The sequence below is a fragment of the Empidonax traillii genome, unplaced genomic scaffold (genome assembly GCF_003031625.1).
Source record: "Empidonax traillii isolate 1590-97213 ecotype Southwest subspecies unplaced genomic scaffold, ASM303162v1 scaffold131:size1687323, whole genome shotgun sequence".
Classification (NCBI taxonomy): domain Eukaryota; kingdom Metazoa; phylum Chordata; class Aves; order Passeriformes; family Tyrannidae; genus Empidonax; species Empidonax traillii.
In genome coordinates this window covers 1,310,390-1,327,818 of record NW_020955324.1, presented here as the reverse complement: position 1 = coordinate 1,327,818, position 17,429 = coordinate 1,310,390, and positions in this window count along the sequence as shown.

Here is a 17,429-nt window from a genome sequence, read left to right as displayed (position 1 = left end):
TTATTCATATTTGTTTTAATGTTTTTGAACGATCTGCTAGTAATTACAGTTTTAAATATAAATCTCTGTGAGTGTAAGAGAGCATGCAGCAGGTTAGACCTTTTTTTTCCTAAGGGTTGTAGGGTCATTCCCATAATGCTCCCCAGTTCCATAGAAGAGGCCTATTTTCCATAGAAGAGACCTAAATTCCTCAGAAGGCTGCAGTTGAAATCAGATATCACAATACAAAAAACCCACAAACAACAACAACAACAACAACAAAAAGACAACAACAACAACAAAAAGACAACAACAACAAAAAAACCAACAAAAAAACATTTAGTAGAATTATGAGCTTTGATTGGTGAGAAATTTTTATCACAGTTTAAAACAAATTTCAGTTCAATTTTTTCTGACCAGGTCTTTTGTGTAGCAGTGTTTTTTTTAATTTATGTATTTTCTTGAAAGCTCAAACACCCATTTGGGGTGCAGTTTAAAGAAAAATTGGAAATCGATAATTTTGTTTGGTACAGCTTCAAAATCTTGAAAAAACATTTAACTCATTTTGAATCTATATAGTTGTATGGATATTGTGCATTTTTAAGTCCAAGGATTATTTAAAACAGTTTTCTATGGAAAAGGAGCCAAAATGCAAACTTGTAAGTGGTTTGGGGAGAGGGGAAGGGGATGGTGGTGGAATTCCCATGTACTCAGAAACATGGTCGCAAGCAAGGTTCTTAAAATTACTTCTTTGATAATCAACATAAACCTTATCCACCCATTTACACTGAGCTGTGTTGAAATGTGAAGCTTTCCTGAACTCATTGCTATAATATCATTATATTAATTGGCCAAAATTCTGGTCTGCTTTATATCCAAGTTGAGAGCAGTAGAAATACTGCAGGCTTGTAGAAGTATTATAGAGGGCAGAGTTTATTCTAATCTGTTTCTTTTCTAAACTGCATTTGGCATCACCAGGTAATGATGAAAGAATCTGGAAAATTACTTGTGCATTTTGATGACTGTTTACACAATTTAGCTGGAGTCTAGAATTCTTTGTTTAAAGAAAGTGCCAATGAATTGCTGAGCGAAATTAAGTATTTAGTATATGTTTTGCAAGGAAATTCTAAAGTGAGAACATTTATTAAAAAAAAAAAAAATTAATGGCTGGGTGGGGAAGATTAACTTTAGAGAAATTTAATAGATCTAATAGTTTAGATCAGTCTCTCCCTGTTAAACCAATAATATCCAATGACCTGCTTGGAGAAGTGCTGAGTGCCAACAACACTGATTGACTTCAGTTAGGGCTGTGGGTTCTACACAGTTTTTCAAAATCAAGAACACAGACCTGGAGCTAAGTCCTAAAATTCAACCTAGGTATCTCAAGAGCAAAAAGAAACATTCTGCAGAGCTACCCTTGTCTTATATTTATAGAATCCTGTCCTTAATTAGCCTCACCACGTGATCACAAGAGGAAGTCAACCAAAAAACTATGAAGAATTTTTATGCTTTTTCCTGCAGATCATGTTCCTAATCTAAACAGAAAAAGAAAAGAAAGGAAGGAAGGAAGGAAGAAAGGGAGAAGAGAAAGAAACAGGAAAAAAAACCAAACAAACTCAAAGAAACTTGGAGATATATTGCTAATGAACATATGAGATTTAAATTCAAGTAAAATCAGGTTAGATTAAAAATCCACCTAGGCCAGTATCTATCTTCATCAACGGCTAATTCATATGTACCTAGAGGAGAATATGGTAACATGGAAAAAGTACAATAGTATTTCTCCAGAATAGTCACACAGCTTTGAGCAAGTTTTGTATTAGGGACTTCTTTAGGCCGGTGATTGTCTTATGTCAAAAGCTGTTTTATGTACATTTTAACACAATGAACAGTGACTCCAGAATTTCTTCATCCCCTTTTTTAGTCTTCTATTATATCAGGTTTTGTCTTTCTTCTTGTGTTTTACTCTATTTAGTTCTTCCTTATATCAAGCCTTCTCCTAATCTTTCTAGTTTTTCTGTCTCTTTCCAGGAGGAGGGAACTTGAGCATCACACAGGCTTATCTCCAGGATTTCTCTTGGGTTATTCTCTATCTCTTTCCTAATTATTTCAATATGTTGTGCCTACTTCTGATCACTGAGACCATATTTTCTTAAAAATACATATCATACCTCCAAGATCTTGCCCCGGTGTACAAGAGACCATTACTTTATTAGCAGGGTTAGAATTGCTTTTCTCATGTGCACCACTAATGAATTGGTGCATCCACCTGCAATGGATTTTGTCTGCCATTCTAATGTTCAGTCACTTTCTCTGCTAAGGGTCTCGTGCAGTTCTGCTCCACAGACTTTTGTGTTTATTGATCTGAATAATTTAGAACTACCAGTAAACTTTATCATCTGAGTATTCACTTCTTTCTTTCTTTCACATAGTTTCCACATATATGCAAACTGTAATGAAAGACACAGACATTCATGCAGAAATCAACCCATTATTTTTATCACTATGAAAACTGACCTTTCACTCTGCCTTGCATTTTAATTAATTATATAGCTATGTGAGAATCTTCCATTTTATATTATTTTAGGTTTTTATCCTGTACAATCTTTGCTGAAGTCCTTTTTTTTAAAAAAAAAATTCCTGAAAGCCATGTGACGCACAGAGCAAATAGATTTTGCTGTTGCGATTTGTAATTGCCAAGGAAATGGAAAATTTTGGCCAAACTTTGTCAGCTCATAAAAAAAATTGTACAACAAATTTTTTTAGTTGTCAAACCTTTTTTTATGGTCTGGCATTCAGAAATCCCCTGATAATTAGATTCTGGAAAAGAGATAGAAGCACCTAATCTAACAGAGACGAGAAAAGAGTTTGCCAAGAGCATAATCTCTTGAGACTGTATAATGAGAGTAAGGAGGTTCTGGGAAGGTCATCAAAGTCAATAATGAGTCAACAGTAAAAGAGTTGCTTAAAGAATGCTGCAGAGGTCACAACAAATTATTCTCAGCCAGTGAAAAATTAAGTTTGAGAGCTAGCAAAATATTTTCAGTAGAGCAAGCAAAGATCAGAATTACGCTGATGAAAAAAAATAAAAAAAGGTAAAAAGTAGACATGAGGGAATGCAGTAAAGGAAATTGTTAAGTACAAAAGAAGGACAGAGACTTGGCATTAGAACACTGTGGGCTGAAAATAAATAAGCAACTAAGAAATTTATTAGGGAATAAATGATTAACTGTGAGGGTAATCAACCCTGCAACAAGTAGAGGTAATTAAACATTCAGAGAAGCAACAAGAGTGGTAATTTGAAGTATTTGAAATCAATTACACAATTAAGCAGTTGATAATGAGGCAATTTAGGGAAAATAGAACTATAGACTATAGAAATAGCTGCTTCTAATCAGATAGTTATTTTTAGAAGAATCCAAGAAGAGTAAGACACTTACCAGGTAATGGTCTTCCATGGGCAATATGGAATAAGGGCAATATATGGAGACGACACCCTTAATGCCGCACAACCTTATAATGGGTAATTCCCAGAAGAGGGCAGTGGTGCTCCATAGAGACCATAAAATGATGGTGGACAAGGGTTTTAACATCTCAGATCTGTTGCCCTTTGTAAACAAGTACTTGCTTACATAGGATTGAAGTCAGGAACAAGGTTCTACAGAGTCGTATCTGAACCATGGTTCTCACAGAGGTGTAAGGCTCTCCTCGAGCACAAGAGTGAAAGTATTTAAGCTTTCTGTCACTGATATATCTTTATTGTTGGGAGGTGGCACTTTCTTTGAAATATGGTGAGCACAGAGCTTCCATACCACATTAGTGCTTATCTCGTTTCTCCTCGTCCTTGTCTGAAAAGGCTTGATACAAAATGACTTGCAAAGTTTGGCCTTCACTGGAGAAATGGTTCACTGAGATTCCTGGGGTCCCACTGTAAGTTATAGCAGCTGTAATTTCAGCCACTTTATGGAACAGTCCATTTGTGTCTGCTCCAGTTCCTAATGCTACCAGCCAGTCTGTAAAATGATCCTAATCTATTACATTTAAGTCATTTGAGTCATCTTTTTGAAGACTGTTGAGTGCAGAGATACCCATAAGGAAACAATGTAAGTTTTCCATATACCACATATGTTATATGTCTGTTGAAGTGTACTGCACACATTTAAAAAAATGACAGTATTAAAAAACTGACAACTTTTCATGACCTTTTGTATTATAACGTATTTTAAACATATGGTAGGATTCTGTTCTTCTCATGAATGTGTTAGATACAGTATGAATATTTCATGAATTGTATGTGCATGTGAAAAAAAATTTGTACAAGAAACTCAAGAAAACACATTAGCCTTTTACATTTAAAGTGGGGAAATAGCTACTGATTGAATATATTGCAATGAATATTTACAGAGCAATATTTATTAAGAAGCAGTGAAAATCAAAAGGTAAAACAGTAAAGACAAAATTATGGTGCATTGGCCTTCCTTACTTTTAGCTCTAGTTTTGCTATTAATTGTAATGTGGCATATTTTGTTACTTCTCTTCATCTCTCTTTGTTTTGTATTCTTTGTATAAATTATTATTTAAAATACAATCTCGTTACATCTTCTGATGTAGGTACCTTGAAGCAGGTATCACTCAATCAAAGTTCAGAGTAATTACAATTAATTGTTTATCATACCTCAAAGTATTTTATGTGTATCATAGGAGATTCCCTCTATTAGCCATGCAGCAACAAGAAGTAAGAATACATCTTCTCATCAGAGTTGTTGTACGTAACCTATTTCTTATACTTTGTTCTTTCAGCTACATATTGGACAATGTTCAATACATTGCAGTTAGGCTGCTTATGCTGAAAAGAGAGAAGCACAATGTGGATTTGTACATTAAAGAGTACCGGTGTCTAAGGTCAAATACGCTTCAGATAAATATGCAAATAATTTGACAGAGTCTTTGGAGATTTAAAGCCACATCCATGCTGTAGATGTGAAAGGAGGTGTAACTGCAGAATCTGTGATTTAGAAAATACCCATAAGGGAATTAGGACCTCAGTTTTTTGTTTTTCCAAAGGACACTTTCTTGTGTCTTATGTCTCTTTTGGAGCTTTTTCTCTGAGATAATCTAAAAGGTGATGTTGATATATTGCTTGACCTCTTTTATGAATCTAAAGAATAAAAATGTCTGTTTGTTTTTCATTCAAAGATGTAAAAACTATTTTGACAGACAAAAGTATTTTGGGCTTCATATGACAATGTAAACTTGTATCGGGCTTGCATGGCAAGGTCTTGGTAAGCGAGGGGTTACAGGGGTGGCTTCTGTGAGAAGCTGCCAGAAGCTTTCCCTGTGTTTGAGGGAGCCAATGCCAGAGGTCTCCAAGACAGATTCACTGCTGGCCAATGCCAAGCCCATCAGCAACAGAGAGAGCACCTCTGGGCTAACATAAGAAGGGGGGAAAAAAGCGAAACTGCAACAACACAGCAGTTGCAACCAGAGAGAGGAGTGAGAATATGTGAGAGAAACTTCCATGCAGACACGAAGATCAGTGAGGAAGGAGGGCCAGGAGGTGCTCCAGGTGCCAGAGCAGAGATTCCCCCGCAGCCCATCGTCCAGGCCATGGCGAGGCAACTGTGCCTCTGCAGTCCATGGATATCTATGGGGAGCAGAAATCCACTTGCAGCCCACACCAGAGCAGATGGATGCCCAAATAGGGAGCCCATAGGAAGCCTGTGCCAGAGGCGTCTGTTCCTGAAGGACTGGATCCCATGGGAGGGACCTACACTAATTCATTTTGTCTGGACAAATGCAACCCACTGGATCATGAAACAGATAAAAATATATTGAAGTGTAAGGGACTATGTGAAAATGCAGGTACAAAGCTTGTAGAGCAAGGTCATTACTTTCAAATACTTTAGCAAGCTTCTGCCCCTCTCCCAGTTTGATAGGTATCCATAGACTTAAGGACACTTAGATGTGATCTCCTTAAAGATGTCATAAGAAGTAATTAAAAATTGTATACAATGTTCAATTTAGAGGTTATTTTATTGGGACTCCTTCAACTGACTAACACCAAATTTGTTTTGTGAATTCTATGCCTTGACCTCATAAAATTTTCCAGAATAGTCTGCTTATACCTATAGGTCTGACAGTTTACATTTTGAATGGCATTCCTTCTTTGTGGAGGATGGTGCCTGAAGATGAAGAGGAATAAATGAATTACACTACCATTTGCAATTTTATTTTAAAAAAAGATGTCACAACTATTTAATCAATAACGGCATGGCAGTTTGCAAAACAACTTCAGAAGCCATCTGTGTTGCTGAGCAAAAGGAATAATAAGCTTTTAAATATGAAATTTTACAGAGAAGAGCAAGGTTCTACTGAAAGAGATAAAGAGTGAAAAATTAACATGTGCAATTCTCATACTTAGAAAACTGTTATGGTAGGACCAAGCTTACAAAAGCACATATTTGCCCTTGTTAAATGACTCTAGTGTTAACTTCAGCTATGTAGTTACTTTTATTTATGGCCTCAGGAGGCTCCTCCTGCCATCTACATGCATACATAAAAATGTATCTGGTTTATCATTCTGGCTTGAGCCAAACTCATGTCCTCTAAAAATTTGCAATAATTAACTTTTTGTGTACTTTTTGTATATTCCTTGCAGAAGGTTATTACCACTTGTGGTGACTATCTTAGGGAATGAAATTTGGGGGCAAATCAGTAACTGAATTATAGCAGTTAAAAAAAAAAAAAAACAAACCCAAACCAAAAATGAAACAAACAAACAAAAAAAACCCCACCATCAACCAAAGCTCAAAAAAAGTTTCTATAATGATTTTGTGAACCCTTTAAAAGGTTTCATAGTAGAAATTTCTTGCTCAGACTTGAGATGTGTCTCAACACAGTGAAGGAGACACGTAAACTTTAGATTACTTAGTGAAAAATGAATGGTCAGCTGTGAGTTTGTCTTCACTCCATTACAGTCATGCCACTGTCTTAGAGTTAAGTAATATATCTAATGTTATGGTTGGGTTTATGTCAAGATTAACTGTAACTTTATAGCTGTCACTGGGTTAAAGTACAGTATGCCTGCAGAGGACATATGCGGCAAGCTGAGCTTTGCTAACAATGAAGGCAGGTGGACTGATGGTTTAAAAAAGGCTTATAGTTTTAATGAAGAAAAAAGGTCCTGTCATACAGAGGCACAGCAGCGTTCTGACACCGGAGTAAAATTCAGGCTCGGGAGCGTCACCCAAGACACGTGGAAAGCTTTATCAGTTGAAGGGTGATTTTTTCTGAACTGTTGTAAAACACCATAGTATTCCCATAACTTTCCATAGAAAGACTCCTCACGGAATTTAGGATGCAAATAAAGTCCCAGTTTATTACATCTCTATAAATATAAACACAGCAATATGCAAATAAATATGTCTGTGCACAGCCATAAAAATATAAAGATGAGACCGTATATATATTGATACTGACTTCCAGTACTCCTGGCGATGTTGCTGATGGGACTACAGTAAAAGAACTAGATGTCGTTTTTCACCCCCCCCCCTGCATAGACCTGTGCCTCCATTTTGCTGAATTGTGAGATGCCTCCACATGCTCCTGCAGCAAATGTTGTCTTTCCTGGTGGAATCAGTGGAAGGTCACTAGGTGCTGAATGTTAGAGGGCTGTAACACATAGCAGAGGAGAGAATGAGAGAGCTACCAGGTGAGAGAAGGTTAATGAGGTTAATGGGGTATTTGCTCAGTTCAAGTAACATCAAAAGTCCAGTTGGATTTGGTCAGCAGAAAGCCTGTGTCATGTGTCTCTCCAGAGAAATTCAAAACTCACCTGGATGAGGGTGGGAGTCACCAGATCCCACTGGGATGTCAGCCATGTTCTGGGGGCCTGGAGTCAATGACCTCCAGAGGTTCCTCAACTCGTTTCTGCTGTGGTTCCATGGCTCTTTGATTTTACACCACAAGGAAAAAGTTTCTATAATCTCCCTTGCTGCCTGAAAGCATGTGGACAGAAATATAAATAGACTGATGCAGAGCAAGATAGAAAATGTTGGAAGTACATTGTTATACTGGGTGGAATTTTCTCTAAAGATAACAAAAAAAAGTGTAAAAACAAGTAGTCATTTCAGCTCTTCACAATACATTAACTGTTGATAATAGAAAAGAAATAAATCATTCTTTTTAGTCCAATAGGTGTAATTATTGATTCCAGATGGTTTTTTTTTTGCAAATTTCTTAACGCTTACAACATTTAATGGACAAATAACACTTAACAGTCCATGTTTGGTAATAAAAAGTCCAAAAAACACTACAAACCCTAGCAGTAACTTCTCAGTGTTTACAAACAATGAAACTTTGAACGCATTACATTTTTGTTTATTCTTCTATGTCTAGTGCCTGTAGCTAGTGTGCATTTTCAGTAAACACCTGCCATGACTGGAGGTTCTAAAATAGAAGACACAAATTATAACCCTTGAAAACTTCTACTTTTTAAAAACCCTTTTACTTGTTGTTTCGTTGGGGTTTTTTTCCCTACTATTGTAGTATAGATGTGTGCTACCTCTTATCTTGCCAGTTTGGTGCAGCTTTTCAAGCAGCAAGATGACCTCTGCTGCTGTAATTAGATGTAAATCACACTGATAATTCCTTTGGTATTTATTTTCTACTTGTAATTGCAATATAACTTCTATTAGCTTTATGCTCTTCGTGACTAGCCTTTCACTTCAGCTTCTCTGTTATGGCAGTCTTTTATTTTTGCAAGTTTAATCAGTGCTCCATTACTATTTTAATTACTGTAATACAGTAAGAGTGTGACAGGGTCTGTAGATATAGTCTGTTAAGCAGAGTGGGCTTTTTAATAATCATTCTCAGTGACTATCTGCATTTGAATTTATTACAAAATGTGTATTTTCTCTAGAGAATATTTGCAAAGCCTGGCTATTTTAATTATGCAAATTTTCCAACTCTTTCTTATTCAAGGCTATATTCTGAGCTCTTTCTTTTTCATAACTTTTTGATTTGTGGGTTGTAAAACAAGTACTATATATGCGGAAAGTGTATAAGATCTTAGAAAACTGGATAGAGAACAGAAGAGTTCATAGAGAGCTTACAGACCATATTTGAGAACTATTTGTGCATCTCTGATATCAGAGATGCTTGAGAGCATCTCTGAGAAGCACTTGGAAGTCACAGTCTGAATGGAAAGATAGGTAAAAAATAATATCTGCAAGGTAGTCACAAAAATTTTGTTAATATTGATTGGGTAAGCATATAGATAACATATCTGTGGTGTGAAAGAATAAGATAAATGCCCTGAGTAAAGGTTGCTGGTTTACTTACCCACAGAGAATCACAGGGATTGGGAGGTCACAGAAAAGTGCCCCAGGTAAAACTTCAGAAAAAAATCAGTTGAATTGCTGAGGCATTCTCTGATTCATCACAGAGAGGTTAACAGGGTGTCCTGGTTTTTTTCTGAGTTAATTTCCTTCCATTGGTACAGTGCTGTGGTTTGGATTTAGGATGGGAATAATGCCGATATCACACAGATGTTTTAGCTGTTGCTGAGCAGTGCTTACAGAAAACCAAGGACTTTTCAGCTTCTCATGGTTGCCCTGCCAGTGAGGAGGCTGGGGGGACATAAGAAGCTGGGACACAGGCAAGACAGATGACCCAAACTGATCAGAGGGATATTCCATACCATATGATGCCATGCTCAACAGTCAAAGTGGAGCACTTGGACAGAGGGTAGTGACCACAGCTAAGGGTCTGGCTTACCATCAGTGCTTAAAACTTCTGTATTCCAGTGTGTTTATTGCGTGAACTATTTGTCTTAACCTACTTTGAATATAAATATACATTCTTAAAAAATCTTTAATAAATGTCTTCTGATTCTATCCTTATTTTATAAGCTTTAGTATTTAACAAGTCAAAAGTAAACCTATAGGTTGACTGAAAAAAGATTAGGATGCAGGGATTTTTTTCCCCCTCCGTTGGGTTTTTCCCTTTCATAACTGGGTATTTCAAATGCCATCAACTGGGGAGGAAGATACCTGAAGGAAGCTGAATTTAAGCTCTGTAAAGAGATAAGCAGAAATTATTTTTAATAATTATTTCTTTTTCAATAACTACACAGGTTTTCTAAAATAATTCTAAATTTAACTGATTTCAATAGAATAGTGATTAAATAATGAAGAAAACAAAACCAGCTGATACATAAATTGCTTTAAATGACTTTCACAGGAGACACTCTTGGCAAGGAATTGAAGAAAGCAGTATTTGGGGGAGTAGTTGAAAAAATCCTCCCTATCCTACTTAGGCATCTGAGATGTTTGTCTTGATCTAAATGCTCATCTCACCCAGTTTTGAATCAGGGCATATCCCACTACACAATTCAGTGTAACAACCCAGTCTTCTGCATGAATTTTGAGTAACCCATGGGAGATCCATGCACTCCCTGCAGAGCACGAGTAACCACAATAACTTTTCAATTTCCTCAGTAGCATCTCAGCTTCCTTTAGACCTGAGTAATATGCCGACCTCCTTTAGACAAACATTTCATTGCAAACTTTCAAATTCAATGCTACCCCTTTCTCATTAAGGGTTACAACTGGGGGGGCCCGGAATTACCTCATGTTATGAACATCCCTTTTTTAATCTCTTCTCAGAATGTGCATGGGACTGAAGTTATGTAATTCTTTGGCTGGACCTTTGAAAAGTGTTTTTGGCTCATTTTATCATAAATCCATTAAATACAAGGAAAAACCATAACACTGAAACAAAAGTAACTAAGGCAAATTCCAACTTTATGTGCACTATGCATATACAGAGTTGAGAACAGAAATATGAATAGTTTGTACATGGAAAAATGGTAAAGATGGGGAAAGTAGAATCTTGCTCATTTCGCAACCAGTAAGACAAAGGAGTAATCTAACCATACCATCTAACTGTAAATTTACATCCACTGTTCTATGTTTCTGTGCTTGGACTGCCCTGGACATATGGTAATGCTTCTGAAGGGTTATAATTAGCACACAAAGGTCTGCAAAGACTTTTCTCAGTGAGCTAAGGTTGGACTGAAGATTAAATTAAACCAGAGCTTTATACCTGAGAAGCTTCAGGCATTTAAATAATTTCTATCTCCATATAACAGAAGATTTTAGGCAGAATAAATGAAAAACAAATGTTCTTTATTATTTTATTTTCTTCAAGTGAAATATTCAAGTGAATATTTAAAAAAAATAGTGATCTTTTAAATATCGAGTTCAAAAGGACAATGGTTTTCTTGGGGCATTTTGCCAATTTTTGCCCTTTGATAATGCTAGAATTTAACAGACTGAGGGTAAGTTACCCATCCTTAGAAATAATAAGGATATTTTATGTTTCTTCCATCATTTATCATGAAATACGTACTTATGCTTTGTCTAATGTCCTTTATCAGAATACATCCTAAAAATGTTTTTTTCTTGTTTTAAAGTTTCAATCATTTTATAACATTTGAACAGTGAATTATTGCTTCATGAATTAAAAATATCCTACAGTCTTCAAAGAGCATTAGACAGTTATAACATATAAGGGTAGTCCAGGATCAGTGAAACCCAGTCCCTGAAAGCAAAGACAGTATCAAATCACTGTGGTAGAACTTTGAACTTCCAGAAAATGATTGAAGATCTTGGCAGGTGTCATTTACTGTGCCATTCACCTTGAAGTTTCCCTGACCAGACATGTGGTTACTTTACTAGCAAATTTCAGACTGCCAGGCTAGACAAATGTTCTGTCTCTCCAGCTCACTCAGCGCATACATCCAAATTTATATTTGCCCCCTTGGGCGAAAGTCAGAACTATTATCCATCTGTCCTGTATTTTCTCCTTGACCTCTTCATGCTCACTTCCTGCCCTGTTGGGATAGTTTAACTACCTGCGCAATTTTCTTTTATCAGTCTTAGAAATCTTACAGACACTTTCCAAATTCAGTAAAGCAAGACACTGGAATCATACCTACTAGATGATAAATCTACAGTTAATGGCATGTTTCCCGTGAAGCATAAAGGACTCAGCTTTAAACTTATATATGCCTTAATTCAAAAAGTATAGTTATATATAATGTATATGAAAATAAAATCTATAGTTACACGTAGCTGTATTCTTATAGCAAACTGCCAGCATTTGCAAAAAAAAACCCACCAAAAAACTAAAACAGAGATGGTACACTGCTTTGTGTTAAAGTCACACCAATTATATAAGTTCTTTCACTCACAGTATAACATTATTCTTTTTTGAAGAGCAGAGCATAAAGAGCTATTGCTCATATGAGACCTGCCCTTATTTCCTTTTGGTGTGCAGGACTTCAGTGAACCTGTTATGATCACCATTTCCTATTGAACTGTCATGACGAACTTGGAGAGATACCATCCAGGATGCAGGTGTTCAGGTCAAACAAGAGAGAAGGAAGTTCAAAGGCATTCCCTCCCACAATTCCTGATGCTGTATTGCCAGCACACTGTGTCACGGGAAGTCTCTGCAACACCCAAGTGAGGGTGTACTCACCCAGTGAGACAGACATATTTCATAGCTGTTGAAAATCAAAAATTGAATGAATTTTATTCTTTGGAAACTGAAAGAAAACAATTTGCGGAGATATACTGGGAAAGCATGATCAAAGAGTCCTATACTTTTTCTTCTATAAGATAGACAGCAGCTTCATCATCTTATCCGTATTTTTTGTAAATTGTAATAAAAGGTGTTTTTCAATAAGTCATCCTGGCTTTTGTCTGATTGAATATAATAGACGGAAAACTCTTCAAACTGCTTATGTCCCTGTTGTTATCGAGAAAGCAAAAATTCTTTCAGATCTCCTGAGGGAAGGAGGGTTGGAATTAATTCTTCCCTCCTCTTCTCTCTGAAGGCAGACAGAACTTGTGGGAGTTTAATGAAAATTGCTAAGATTTCTGTGTATGTCATTAAGCAACTCTGTGAAACAATTACTATGTTGTACTCCATGGTGCACAGCTACCAGTCACAGCCAAACAAGCAGTTCACATCAGCAGGTGATCTGTGTAAAGAAGCTTTACTCTGTAGAGAACTGTTTGGACTGCAGTGTAATAGAGATGTAACGTGTTGTTGAGACTTCAGTTTAAATAGAAGCCATTATGTCATCTAATAACAATTTCTATGGAGGCACTGGTGTTAATATTAGCATGTGAGCAGTAACTACATAGAGTATGAGAAAACATGAAAAGCAACAGAAAAAATATATGTGCAATAAATAGCTAACTTTTAAATAAGTAATCTTTTACAGACACTGAGCCAAGAGGGAAGGTGACGCCTACCTTGTGTAGTAAGGTTTATTAAAAAATGAAAAGAAAAAGAAGTAATACTTACCAAATGTATTACCCAAACATTCATGGTGCTGTAAGATAGCAAATAAAATCAGGTTAAATCTTTAAATGATGTGCAGAGGCAACATCACTTCACTTTATTAAAACTATGTGACTAATACAGATTTTTCAAGGTAATCTTTTCGTGTGTGCAATATAATCAACTGTGTGATCATGCATTTTATATTCCATTTCCAAAGCAGCACCTTAATGACCGCTGCCCAGGACTGTTGGCTTTCTCTAAATGTTCCCTGGAGTAACGTTTCACTTATAACCATCATTTTAAATGTAGCCTTCTGTTGCACTTTCCTTGTGATCCTCAACCTCTGCAAAGAGGTTATGCTTTAAAAACATGTGGCCAATGTGGGCCACCTGTTAAGAGCTAATGACGCCGAAAGAAAGCCTGTTATGTCAGGACATTTTCTTAGGGAAGGTAATAAAAAAGACAGAAATCCTTCAAGCTGGAGCAGCATTAACTTTAACCCATTTTGGACTCCGCCCTTATAAATGCTACTTCAAAGGTAGACATAATCCTCTTGAAAGAATTGGGCGAGGGTAAGAGCAGGGAGGTTTTGGCATAAGAATTGCAAATGTGCAGTTTTCTGTGCAAGTTTTACACCCCTATCTAGAAAGGAGATTTATTTAATCTTTCTTTTCCTCTAGAGAGTACTGGATAATGAAAAGATCTATAGACAGATTAAGATTAATCTGTTCAGTAACTGTGGGCCTGTCTTTTCTGGTACACTTGCCATAGAACATCGTCAGCAAAACATAATGGACAGTTTCCAAATCCACTTGAAAATGAGAGTGCTCTGGTGACAGAGATATCTTTAAATGAACTGACAAAAAAGAGAGATTTACATTTGCAGAACTAAATAATGGAGTAAAACATTATAAATAAGGATCAAAATGAAGGTGAAAAAGCAGTCTCATTTTCTGCTTTCTCCCCCTTCAAGATTAAGCTGTTTAAAGAGTATCAAACAGATATGTATATAGTGTCTTTTTAAACTGAATAAAAATGCAGGATAAGATTTTCCTTGGAAAATTTAAATTCAAGTATGCAATCAGTAGATTTTAGGAGGAAAAACAAGGTGGGAGTAGGTAGAATTACATATTTCTGAAGAAATTGGAGCCATAATGTTATAACTTTGGCTTCAAAATGCATTTTTTCCTTGTCTCCGGATGCCACTAGCAAAATGGATAGTTTGGATCCACAAAGAGAAGAAAGGGTGTATTTGTGCCAACATGTGTTTGACATCCTTATTTTTTGTTTGGCACCTTGGAGAACCAGTGCTTCTCATGAGACTCAAAGTTCAAAGTTAGGTGCCATTTCTGTAATTACATACAGATGCATAAGTAGGATTACAGCAGGCAAATGGAGGGCTCTTTTACACAACAAGGTACACTTGTCTGTATTTCTTACTAATCACTTACAGGGATCACCATTGTTTTAAGTACAAGAAGAAATTACAATGTCAAAGAATGTCTTGGCCAGTAACCTTTTGCAAATTTTTTTTTTTTTTCATAGCATTCAGCTAAATAACATCCATCTATGTAAAGACTTCTTTTCTTTCTTGAAGAATTTGTGTCTGGACATAGGATTCCTCATTCTCTCATTTGTATTCATACTGGGTAATACTTTCTTCCATGACAGTCCAAGTGACATTAGCAATGTAGTAAGGCCAGTTGGATTATGACTGAAAAATGCTTCTCCTCAAACTTCATGAATAATTCAGAATATAAACATGACTATATAGCAAATTCTTGCTTGTATAAAATAAAGTTAGTACAAAGAAGTTTCCCTTCTTCAATGACTTTTATTTTCATAGAGCCCAACTAATTCTTTCATTTCTTTTTTTTTATTTTATTAATATGATATTCAGTTTCAAACAGGGAAAACAAAGGCAATACATATGGCATTAGTATAATTTATAGAAATACCATCCTTTGAAGCTCTAAGATTTCTGAAAATGCATTCAATGGAAAGTTATTCATAACCATAGTTACTTGTGTTTGGAATTAAAGAACAGTAGCATTTTAAAATTACATTCTAAAATTACATCTACTGAAACAAAAGGAAAGACATATATTACAGAAGCAGCAAACAGTGACTATTATTTTTAGCAGAAAATGTGACACTTGAGCCTGAAATTGTGTCTTGACTGCAGCCCCATTTATTGTATCTAAATGCTATGCTCTTTTCTCATCTGAGTTTCTAGAAGATGTTTTATATGCCTCATTTCACTAAATTTTATCTATTTTCTGTGGGTAAGAGTCTGAAAAGCTCAGTAGCCTCAACATATGAACTAAAATGTTCCTGCTTCTCAAATGTCACTGGCAGAGGAAGAGGAGAGGCTGCATGGTCATGCTCTGCCACTGAGTGTTGTCAAAATTGTCAGCTCCAGCAGAGGGAACACTAAGTCCCATCTGAACAAAAAGAGAACTGAGAGGTCTTTAACATCAGCACATTTTGTCAAAATGTTTTTAACATGAGTACTATGAATACATATATAAAACAAATACAATATATAATTCAGTATATGTATATAATAGTTTCAAATCTTCGTTTGCGAAGCCTAGCCATGATGATGATGATAATAGTAAACTCTGAATTTAGAGCTAAAATAGGTGCAGAATGCAAAATACATTTTACGTAAATGTATAGCGCTTGTCTTTGTCTGTAAGAAAAAAATCCTTCATTAACTGCTGAATTCTTACATAAGTAGTGTATTAAATTTTCCACTGAAGTTAGCAGAAATTCTATCTATTAAGTTGAAGTAGTAATTTAATGATGTAAACCTCTGTAAGAACATCAGCAATAACTCTGAATGAATGGGAAATTCTTGTCTCACTCCATCAAATGAATGCTGCTTGGGTTAAATATTATTTAAAAAGCAATGAAAGTACTATAAAAGAACAAGCAATCATCTGATACTAAATTCTTGCCTTATTGAGATGCTTCAGAGTCTAAATCCCACTCGAGTAGAATTTAGGGTCATCTAAAATGTAAATATGTAAGTGTAACAAAGTGATTTACAAAAATCCTCCTCCAAGTTACCTATCTACATGTGCTTATATATTTGCTGTAAGGCTACTCTTTTCCATAAGGGCAAAAAAATTGAACATGTTCTAAAAGCATTAAATGTCTTCTAAAAGCACATGACTGCCTCCACGTAATGTATAGAACAATTAGGCGTCTGTCTGATTATCCATGGACCAGGTGTCCAAGTCTGAGCCATTTCTCTATTCAAAGGCTTAATACCTAACTTGATAGGTAAATCCAGGAATATATTCTGGGCCTTTGTACTGGCCTTTCAGCAGTTCTAATTTTATCACATGCATATGCTAGAGACTGAAAATTGCAGTGGAAATCTACAGCCATAGTAACTCTTTCATGATTTCAACCCTCTTGCATAAACAACCATTTCCCCCAACATATCTGCCTTGCCTTATTTTGTGCTGAATTTTTTTTAAAAAAGAATATTTTTAGGCAATATTCTGTAACTAAGGAATGCTCATTTTATTGCAGATGTAATAAATCAGATCAGCATTTCTGCTGGGAAGTCATATTTCATGGGAACAGTAGCATAGAGACCTACGGTAAAGTTCAGCCTTGTAACTCTTTCTCTCCTTGCTCTTTTTTGTTTAACAAAACAGGTGTCACTGACATTTGGAGCCAACATTCATGCCTGAACAGCTACTTTCTAAACACATTTAAACAAAAGACAAAAGCAGTCATTACTTCGGAGTTTATTCTTTTTTTATGGATTCATACCTTCTGGGGACAAGAGATAAATGAAAGTAAGATGAAACCTTTAGATGTTGTCTTCATCAGTGTTGACACTCTTCCTTGGGGGCTGACAGCTGCTAATGAATTAATTTTTAACATGACACACAAGAGGAACAAAAATGCTGTTTCGATTTTGTTTCATTCTTGAAAAAGAATAAGAATAGCAACTAACATTGATCATAGTGTGAAAGCTAAACTATACTAATTTGTGATCAAATAAAAACATGAAAAGATTCATAAAGAAATCTTCACATTTTCCCAACAAATGAAATTAAATTTGTTTT